At 43.6% G+C, this 10,762-nt stretch overlaps 1 long non-coding RNA gene and 1 pseudogene across 1 annotated transcript; one reads left to right on the top strand and one right to left on the bottom strand.

Annotated features, from left to right (window-relative positions):
- Positions 1-543: 543 nt before the first annotated feature.
- LOC129715316 (U1 spliceosomal RNA) lies at positions 544-696 on the bottom strand (annotated as a pseudogene).
- A 1,478-nt stretch (positions 697-2,174) lies between these two features.
- LOC129715315 (uncharacterized) lies at positions 2,175-9,122 on the top strand. The gene is made up of 3 exons (XR_008726479.1): positions 2,175-5,080; positions 5,361-5,570; positions 8,984-9,122. It is a non-coding gene; the product is annotated as an uncharacterized LOC129715315 (long non-coding RNA).
- Positions 9,123-10,762: the final 1,640 nt, after the last annotated feature.

Below are 10,762 nucleotides of genomic sequence, written 5' to 3' on the forward strand. Positions count from 1 at the left end.
GTCTGCCAGCCAGTTCTCTATCCACATCAATACTGAACCCCCAATGCCGTATGCTTTAAGCTTGTATACTAATATCTTATGTAGGACCTTGTCGAAAGCCTTCTGAAAGTCCAGATATAACACATCACTATTCAGATAGGACAATGAAATTCTTGCTTTGCTTCAGCACAACAGAACATAGTAGGCATTGACAACAAAACAGATCAGTGTGTCCATCTACCATTATATGTCCATATACCATTATAGCAGTTTAAATCTATATCCAAATGAAGGCTCAGTTTTGCTGGTATGCTGGTGCTGTCGGTGGGGCGGCGCATTTTCCAACGGTTCCGCTAAAAAGACCTTTGGGGGTAATGTGCAGCGGTCCCCGAGCTTTCACCAGTCCTTGTTCGTGGATATTTGCTGGTGGATGCCGAGGGGTGCTGCCAGCTGGGTGTTGGATGAGATGTCCTGCTCGTTCCCGGGCCTGCCCTCATGAGGCGCACAGGTTTAGCTACCTCTCTTCCTGCTGCAGCGGTTTTGCATAGCCCCGTATATTTGGGGTTGAGGGCAGGTCTTATATGCCACAAATTTGGCAGTCGAGTATCCCGCATTTGGGGACATCGCAGGCGTCAGCACACCCGAGGTGCAATGTGATAGCCTCGTCGTGGGAGAACCACCTTGGTGATCATGGTGTCTCACCTGCCAGGTAAGTATGATCCGTGGAAAACGAGCAAAGGCGGTGATTTTCGATGTTAGGAGCTTCAGAATTCGCTGCTTTTTTAGCTCTTGACTGCGAGTCTGCTGACCCAGCTGCCTGCAGATTTGACCTCTAGAAAGGCCTTCTCCTGCAGGGCTTTGTTGGAAAGATGGTTGATACTGGCTGCCATCTGGGTTCCAGTAGTCTTCCTGCGCGTGGAGGTGCCATATAGTGGCCCACGACACCCAGCAGCTCTTCCTGATCCTGCTCCCCTGGCATACTCCTGTTCTCGTCCGCCTGCCCAGCGTGTGAGCCAGCCCAGCCCTGGCCTCCTTTGCTAGCCTCGAATAAAGAGGGAGCAAAAGGGGTGCTGTAAATTCTGTGGAGGAGGCATATGCCCTACCTCCGTTGTCCCATCAATCCCTCGACAAGGGAGATGGTTAGTGCAATAGCACTGGGGTGGGAGTGTTAGCTCTCTTGGCATTCAGCCAGTGACCCCTCGTTTTTCTGGACGTTTTTAGCTCCATGACCTCCTCTGGCTTGGGGAGACAGACATACTTGTTTTTGCTGTCTCCAGCCTGTTCCAGAGTTAGAGGAAAGTTGATTCTGTAGAACCTGTATTTTTGGTAAGGTTTTGTCTTACCTGTTGTTAGAGGCTGCCTGCCGTTTTTGGGCAGCATTCTAGCGGTTCCCGGGCGGCGATTGTCCTTGTCGGGAGTCTGCAGGGGTTGCCGGTCGGGTTTTAAATTTCCCTCCGGTCCTCTGCTGTTAATCAAACAGCTGTTCAGCGGGCCGGCATCAGCGCAGCTCCCTGTCAGCGGTCCGCAGCGTGTGCGGTCCCGTTTGCGCCTATCCCCCTCCACTGTCGGCTCCTTCGCTGGAGTCGAACGGGGGCCGCTTCCTCTGCTGCTTTGCTCCCCCTGGAGCAAAAAACACAAGGCCCGATTAAGGTAGGTACTTACCTAACGTTCCTTATTTCAGGCTGGTTTGCGGGAGCGCCCGACTCCCACTGGGCCGCCGTGTGCACAGCTGGACGTTAATGACGCACCTGCGCACTGAGCGGGTTCTTCACGTAGTCACTCACGTGACTCCGAAGTAAAATCTATATCCAAATGTAGCACATCACGATGGGTTTAGGGGGTTACAAATGAGGTACATTTGAGAATCAGGATCATACATTATTTTCAAGCTTAGTACAATATTGAATGTAAATTTTCTCCCGAGCTTTTAATTTCACTCAAGGAGGAACCTGCAGCCAATATTTTCATTAGCATCCAAATAGTTCCTGCATCTTGCAGTGTTCTCCAAGTTCAACGTCACAGAGTGCACCAAGACCTTCACAGCCTCTGTGAATAACCCACATAACCATCTTGCATTTATCTAAAACAAACATCACCATTTGAAGTGGTGATGATGTGTAAAATCATACTGAAGAATGTTTGATGGACGTGTGATCTTGAACGGAACAGGACCACTAAATCATTTGCAAAGGAAATGCTGCTGTGAATAGCTAGTTGGCAAATGTTGTATTGAACACAGCCACTTTGAAAACCCTGGGCCAGGACCATTTGATAATTAACCGCACACAACTACACGGGGAAGGACCAATCCTCTGTGGAATCTGCCACTGGAATATTGTCACTGCTGTCATCTGGGATTTCACAACCACATTCAGTCGCTTTGCCTGGACTGAAACGACTCATCTGTACATCGACAGTTTCATTCTTGACCCACTCACTTCCTGCTTCTCGGTAGAATGGTTTTAACTCATTTGTACCTCACTAGTCAGTCAATTAATTGAGCGAGCGGGCAATAGAACAGCGAGGACGTTGAACATCCTCAATCAGTCCCAGAGGATTGCCGGAAAAATGGGAAAAATAAAATCCACGTGAGCAGCGATACATTAGATTGACCAGAAAGCCCAAATGGGTAAAATGGCAGTGCTGATCATTTAGATTCATTAAGTTTCTAGTGGAAATAATGGAGACAGAAATACATTGATACAGCTTCATGTTGGAAGGAACTGCAGATGCTGCTTTATACCGAATATAGACAAGTAACTGGGCGGGAGTAACTGGGCGGGACAGCAGCATCTCTGGAGAGAAGGAATGGGTGACATTTCATGTCAAAGAAGTCTGGGTCTGAAGAAGGGTCTCGACATGAAACATCACCCATTCTTTCTCACCAGATGCTGCCTGTCCCGCTGAGTTATTCCAGCATTTTGTGTCTCTCTTCATTATTCATTACGTTTCTATGTCCTTGTAAAATCTAAAGCAGAACAGACTGGTACAGTCTAATAAATGGTTGTAGGAGTGGAATATCACCCGTTAGAAATTTAAAACCATACAAAGAATATATTACTCAAAAACTAAAATAAGTAAACGTTTTCCAAATGTCTCCCCCATCTGTGATAAATGTCTATCCCATGAAGCAACTATAGCACATTCCTTTGTTTTTTGTAGAAAAATCCAAACATTTTGGAATGAATGTTTTGAAATATTAAAAAAATTATTTCAAATAAAACTGAAACCGAACGCAGAATTGATTATTTTTGGAACCATGGAAGGCAGCCCTGAGCTAACTGCATCCCAAAAGAGCCGACTTAATTACGGTTTAATAATGGGGAAAAAACTCATACTTAAATTATGGAAAAACACCCCAACACCAACAATATTTATGTGGATTTCAAATATGTTCGAAACGTTACACCTGGAAGATATGAGATTCCTTCTAGCAGGCAAACCAGACTATTTCCAAAAGATTTGGTCTCCATTTCTCGACTTACTACAAGTATAAGGTGCAACAGAATTCTGAAAATAAATGGTTTCAGGACCTGGTGAGGGGGGAGGAAAAATACAAAGTTGGTTTATCCCTTGTAGCTCTGTTTTTTAAACTTTTAATATATCTTCTGTTTTCTTTTTCTCTTTTTCTTTTTCTATGGCTTGCTTCTTAACTCTTTTTCGAACTTTTCATGTCTAAGGGTCTCTTTTGATCACTCTTTCACACACTTACTATCCTGTTTAACTCTCTTTACTTTTCTTCTTTTCAAAGTTTAAAATATAAAGTGGTGCAGGAAATGTATAATGTTATTTTTGGCTTATAACCATATAACCATCTAACAATTACAGCACGGAAACAGGCCATCTTGGCCCTACAAGTCCGTGCCGAACAACTTTTTTCCATTAGTCCCACCTGCCTGCACTCATGCCATAACATGTTACCCCTAAACTTCTGTCCCTTAATTCTGAAGTCATGTCCTCTTGTTTGAATCTTCCCTATTCTCAAAGGGAAAAGCTGATCCACATCAACTCTGTCTATCCCTCTCATCGTTTTAAAGACCTCTATCAAGTCCCCCCTTAACCTTCTGTGCTCCACAGAATAAAGACCTAACTTATTCAACCTTTCTCTGTAACTTAGTTGTTGAAACCCAGGCAACATTCTAGTAAATCTCCTCTGTACTCTCTCTATTTTGTTGACATCTACATTACTAAAACTCAGTTCTTGACCGCGTTTCCCGATCTGTGCTGCGATTTCCGAGAGAACGCCGCCACCTACGGCCGTCATTTTTGGCCACCTCCCTCAGAGCCCCCCTCTGCCGCATGTGTGCCGAGGAGTTGTCCCCTCGATGAAAAATGACCGAGATATTAATGTTTTTACATCATTCCCCATTCTCTCTGCTGCCCCCGCTGGCGGCAGGGGAGAGAGGGGCTATAAAACCCCGGAAGCGATCCGCTTCAACTCACTTTCTTGCCGGCCACGAAGAGAAAGGATCACGGCTCTCTGAGCTGCAGCTCTGCTCCCAGGTGAGTGCTTTTTCACCCAATTGATATGTATGTTATTCACCATGCTCTGAAGTTTCTTGGCATTTTGTTGGAAAGAGTTTGTATATTTGTCTACTATCTATATTGTGTTTGAACTGTGAATTGAAAATAAAAAACATTTGTATATTTGTCTATCTATACTGTGTTTGAACTGTGAATTGAAAATAAAAACCATTGTATATTTGTCTATCTATACTGTGTTTGAACTGTGAAATGAAAATACAAACCATTTGTTATTGATGTAAAGCGTTTTGCAAATTTTGTTTCTCTTGGGTTTTCAAATGGTTGCACCGGTTTTGAGGTAACTAAAGCATGATGTCTATTGTGTTTGAAATGGTGATGTAAATTGAAATGCATTTGTTGCAACGTTTTCAGGCCAGTAATGCGCGAAAGATACTTTTTATTTCGATCAGACTGTGTTTAAATTTAAAATTGGCGGACATTTTGTGGTTTTGGCGGTTTGAAGATTGCGGCGATGACGTCATTTCCGACGATCGGTAAGATGGCGGCGATGACGTCATTTCCGGCGAGCCGCGAAGTGAAAGTGTCACGGCTCTCTGAACTGCAGCTCTGCTCCCAGGTGAGTGCTTTTTCAGCCAATTGATATGTATGTTATTCACCATGCTCTGATGTTTATTGGCATTTTGTTGGAAAGAGTTTGTATATTTGTCTACTATCTATATTGTGTTTGAACTGTGAATTGAAAATAAAACCATTTCTTTTTGTTATAAAGCGTTTTGCAAATTTGTTTCTCTTGGGTTTTAAAATGGTTGCACCGATTTTCAGGTAACTAAAGCATGATGTCTATTGTGTTTGAAATGGTGATGTAAATTGAAATGCATTTGTTGCAACGTTTTCAGGCCAGTAATGCGCGAAAGATACTTTTTATTTCGATCAGCACTGTGTTTAAATTTAAAATTGGCGGACATTTCGTGATTGTGGCAGTTTGAAGATGGTACGATGACGTCATTTCCGGCGATTGGTAAGATGGCGGCGATTACGTCATTTCCGGTCAGAGGCAAGATGGCGCTGAAGACGTGCACGAGGTGTTGAATGATTCTACAGAACTGGTGAGTGTTACATCCACAGCGGCAATTGTGTTTCAGCAAAATCTGCAATTGTGAATGTGAGTGCGTGTGTGTGCGTGCGTGTGTGTGTGTGTGTGATAAAAGGAGGAATTGTGTCTGGAAAATAACATGTGAATGTGTGTGTGTGTCTGTATGAATGTGTGTGTGTGAGTGAATATGTCTGTGCATGTGTGTGTGTGAATATATATATATGTGTGTGTGTGTGTGAATATATATGTATGTGTGAATAAATATATATATGTGTGTTTGCGTGAGTGTGTGTGTGAATACGGGGTTGCACGTAAGGTCACAAGGTAATAGGACTTGACGCACGGAGCCGCTCAAACCATCTGAAGACATCCGTCACTTCCAGTATATTTTATTAATGCAAGAAACGCGTACTTTCCTATATGTTAAAAACCGCCAAAATGTTGAATTTGTGCTCTGAAAAAAAAATGCGGAAGTTGGGGTAAGTGTGAGAGACATGTACCCAACATTAGAATTCCAAACGTGAAATGAAATGAAGGTAAAGAGAAGCGAGAATTGAAGGGACAACAGCAGCTAAAGTGCTTGGTAAAGATTGGCTGTGCAGATATCGTGATTGAAAATATTGGAATTATCGTGTTTGCTCACTGCATTTCATCAACAGTAAGGCATTATTCGTGTTTTTTCTTGATTCCTTTGGTATTTAAAAATTCTCAGAAGTGATAAATCTGGCTGTAAATTTTTCTTCAGATGCATTTTCATTTTGTACGTAAAAACCCATTTGAGAACCATGGGTGATTTATTTAAAAAAAATACAGCAAGATTTATCACTTCTGAAACTTTTTAGATGCCTAAGGAATCAAGAAAAAACACAAATAATGCTTTAGTGTTGATGAAATGTAGTGAGTAAACGGCCAATGTTCGCTAAGCACTCTGTTTGTTGTCCCTTCAGCTCTCACTTCTATCTACTGTCATTTCTCCTCACTTTTGGAATTCTGAGTAGGCTAAATGTCTCACATGCTCATCCAGATTTCCATAATTATCTGCAGTGCAAAAATGGACATTTTCGGCGGGTTTTAACGGATCCGCTACGTTCAGGTTCAGATTCAGATTCAGATTCAACTTTAAGTGTCGTTGTCAGTGTACAGTACAGAGACAACGAAAGGCGGTTAGCATCTCCCTGGAAGATGGAGTTGGGAATGATGGTAAATGCCTACCTGCAGTACATCGCGTGTAATCCATTTGGTGTAGCATAGCAACAGTACGGGTCATGGGTCGTGACCCGACTGCCGTGAAACCTCCCACACTGTGTGTGTGTGTGTGATTATATGTGTGTGTGTGAATATATGTGTGTGTGTGTGAATATTTACGTGTGTGTGGGTGAATATGTGTGCGAGTGAATGTGTGTGTGTGTGTGTGTGTGTGTCTATATGTGTGTGTGTGTACATGTGTGTGTCTGAATATGTGTGTGAGTGAATATGTGTGAGCGATTATATGTGTGTGTGTGTGTGTGTGAATATGTGTGTGAGTGCATGTGAATATATATGTGTGTGTGTGAAATAATAAATATATAACCATATAACAATTTAATATAATAATATAATATTTTGTAGTTCAGAGCTTATTTGTTAAGTTTAATAGTGTGATGGCTGTCAGGAAGAAGCTGTTCCTCAAAGGAGATGTTAAAGTTTTCAGTTTACATAAGTCGGACGTGACTCCAGAAGTCGGGCATCAGTCAGTCCACAAGCTGTGAGAGTCAGTTCAAAGGCCATGAGTTAATCCCAGGGCAGTGAGTCCACACGTCATGAATAAATCGCTCACTGCCCCCTCTACTCCACTGACACCTCAAGACGCTGCCCTCCGCCTGGCTATAGGATGCACCCCCTGCTGAAGCCGTCCACATCCCTTGCATGAGGACACCCCATCCCCTTCTCATCAGTTCACGACAACCCCCGCCTGAAACTGCCCTTGGCTGCACGAAATTTACCACCCACAGGGCAGTGTCTTGAGGTGGGGGATGAGTCTGTATATATATATGTGTGTGTGATTATGTCTGTGTGTGTGAGTGAGTGTGTGTGTGTGTGTGTGTGTGTGTGTGTGTCTTTGTGTAAATGTGAGTGTCATTGAGTTTGTGTGTGAGTGAATGAGTCTGTTTGTGAATATGTGTATGAGAATGTGTGTGAGTGTGTGAATATGTGCGTGTGTGTGTGAATATGTGTGTCTGAGTGTGTGTGAATATATGTGTGACTGTGTACGTGTGTGTGAGTGAATGTGTGTGTGTGTGTGTGTATGAATATATGTGTGAGTACGTGTGAATATATATGTGTGTGTGTGTGTGTGTGTGAAATAATAGTATTTCGTAGTTCAGAGCTTATTTGTTAAGTTTATTAGCGTGATGGCTGTCAGGAAGAAGCTGTTCCTCAATGTAGATGTTACCGTTTTCAGTTTACAAAAGTCGGATGTGACTCCAGAAGTCGGGCATCAGTCAGTCCACAAGCCGTGAGAGTCAATCAGTCTAAAGGGCATGAGTCAATCCCAAGGCAGTGAGTGAGTCCACAGGTCATGAGTAAATCGCTCACTGCCCCCTCTCCTCCACTCACATCCCCCACATCCGCCTGGCAATAGATGCACCCCCTACTGAAGCCGCCCTCATCCCCTGCATGAGCCCCTCCCCCACACATTTCTCATCAGCTCACGAGAACCCCCACCTGAAACTGTGCCCCTCCCTTGGCTGCACGATGTTTACCACCCCCCACCCCACCCTGAGAGCCCCTACCTCAAAAAAAAATGTTTTGCACAAAATCTTCAGTGTTCATTAACAACTGAAATTGTCTTTGGGCTGCTTTTTGAACATCATGTCAGGAAATGTTATGTGATGTGCCTATTGCTGTAGTATCCCCTAGGATAGCAGCTACATTTATGCCTGGTGGAAGAACGACACATTCTCGATTCAAGATACCCATTCAAGTGGACGAGGATACATTGTGCAACATCGAGAGGAACTCTAAGATGGCACATTTCACGAGGCAAGAAAAAGTCATTGTTTGGGATGAATGTCCAATGATTAGGAGAGAATGCTTTGAAGTTGTGGACAGAACTCTTCCAGATGTCTTCAGCAACATCAAGCATTTTGGTGCCCCCCAGCCAGTACAGGCCTCGGTGACTGAGCTGCCAGCCCAAAAATCCATTCCGCCCACAAACTCCATACTAGCCCTCTGGAAACCAGTACCTTTGGCCCAACATACTAGCTCAACAGAAATATGAAGGGAAATGTCAAAGGTTTCCTGAAGGATGGAACATCGCCCAAGAATGTTGTCATTAATAGCGTGCTTCGTTGAATGATGACTTCTGAGGTAAATTCTCAGATTTTCCTTCTTAAAATCTGACCGCTGGCTTTCTCTATATTAAAATTGTCTCTTTTTTATCCACAGGAAATAATGATCAAGAGGCAGTGAGCAGCAGAACACAACAAGACGCAACAAGACACAACAAGTAAAAATTTAATAAATCTCATCTTTAAAATTTAAATTGTACTTATATTTTAAGAGTCATTTACATTTTATACTTTAATAAAACCTTTTTGCATTTTTAATGCTGTGTTCTTCATCACAATAGAACCCAATAGGCAGGAATTGCTGCTCTGTGGGAGAGCCACAAAGAGTGCATGGGGGGAGATTGTTTGGAGATGCACTGAATGTGTGGGTGGGAGGGGAATGGCAAGGAGCAGAGTGGGGTGGGGGGGGGGGGTGAAGGTAGGTGGGGTGACTGAGTGAACTGCCAGCGTACCAGGCGTGAGTGACTGCACTGCCAGCCCACGAGCCGTGAGTTAGTGAACTGCCAGCCCAATAATCCATTAAGTCCACCCTCTCCCCCTTCTCTCTCTTACTGTCTGTCACCTGTTTTGGGCACAATTTCTGGCAGTTTCTCAGCCGCCAGCCTGCCAGGTCCGAGTGATTGTACTGCCAGGCCTCAGGGACTGAGCTGCCAGCTCAAAAATCCATTCCGCCCAGAAACTCCATACTAGCCCTCTGGAAATCAGTACCTTCGGCCCACAACACTCATACTAGCGCAAAAGTAAGCCCCCTTCCCACTGGCCAGCAATATTGGAATTGCTGCAGAGGTGGAATATTGTGTTGGGTATCCAGCCCTCCCGTGTGAGGCCGGGACCCAACGGGTCCCACTTAGTCTAGTCCTTCCTATAATTGGGCGACCAAAATTGTACACCATACTCCAGATTTGGTCTCACCAATGCCTTGTACAATTTTAACATTACATCCCTGCTTCTATACTCAATGCTCTGATTTATAAAGGCTAGCATACCAAACGCTTTCTTTACCACCCTATCTATATGAGATTCCACCTTCAAGGAACTATGCACGGTTATTCCCAGATCCCTCTGTTCAACTGTATTCTTCAATTCCCTACCATTTACCATGTACGTCCTATTTTGATTTGTCCTGCCAAGGTGTAGCACCTCACATTTATCAGCATTAAACTCCATCTGCCATCTTTCAGCCCATTCTTCCAAATGGCCTAAATCACTCTGTAGACTTTGGAAATCCTCTTCATTATCCACAACACCCCCTATCTTGGTATCATCTGCATACTTACTAATCCAATTTACCACCCCTTCATCCAGATCATTGATGTACATGTACATATTATTGTAATGTACACTACTAATAAATACAATTATATTTAAAAAATGAATAAATAAATAAAAGAAAGTATTGAACACAGAGTTCCGTTTCTAGATCCCATTTAAACCACACCTTTACCTGAAGTGAACATGTAGTAAGGTCGCCTACCTTGTGGGAAGAGACTGATGGTGAACGAGTCCAGAGACTGGGCAGCAAAGCTCCAAGCACGGTGACACACTGACTTCCCCAGTCTCACGCTGTGTCTTATGAAACTACAGGACCTTCCTCTTCCTCTCCTGCTCAGGGTTCAGACGTCACTTCTGTTGAAAGTGTTTGTGTCAGTGTAAAACACATCTTGTCAAACCTTATTCGGCAAAGGAAAATGGGAATTTACTGAGCTCAAACATATATTGGATGCGTTGAGACATGGAACCTCATCTTTCTAAATGGGAAGGGGAAAAAGGGGAAGTACAACGGGATCTGGGGGTCCTTGTTCATCAGTCTATGAAAGTAAGCATGCAGGTACAGCAGGCAGTGAAGAAAGCGAATTGCATGTTGGCCTTTATAACA

This window comes from Leucoraja erinacea, unplaced genomic scaffold (genome assembly GCF_028641065.1).
Source record: "Leucoraja erinacea ecotype New England unplaced genomic scaffold, Leri_hhj_1 Leri_1111S, whole genome shotgun sequence".
NCBI lineage: Eukaryota > Metazoa > Chordata > Chondrichthyes > Rajiformes > Rajidae > Leucoraja > Leucoraja erinaceus.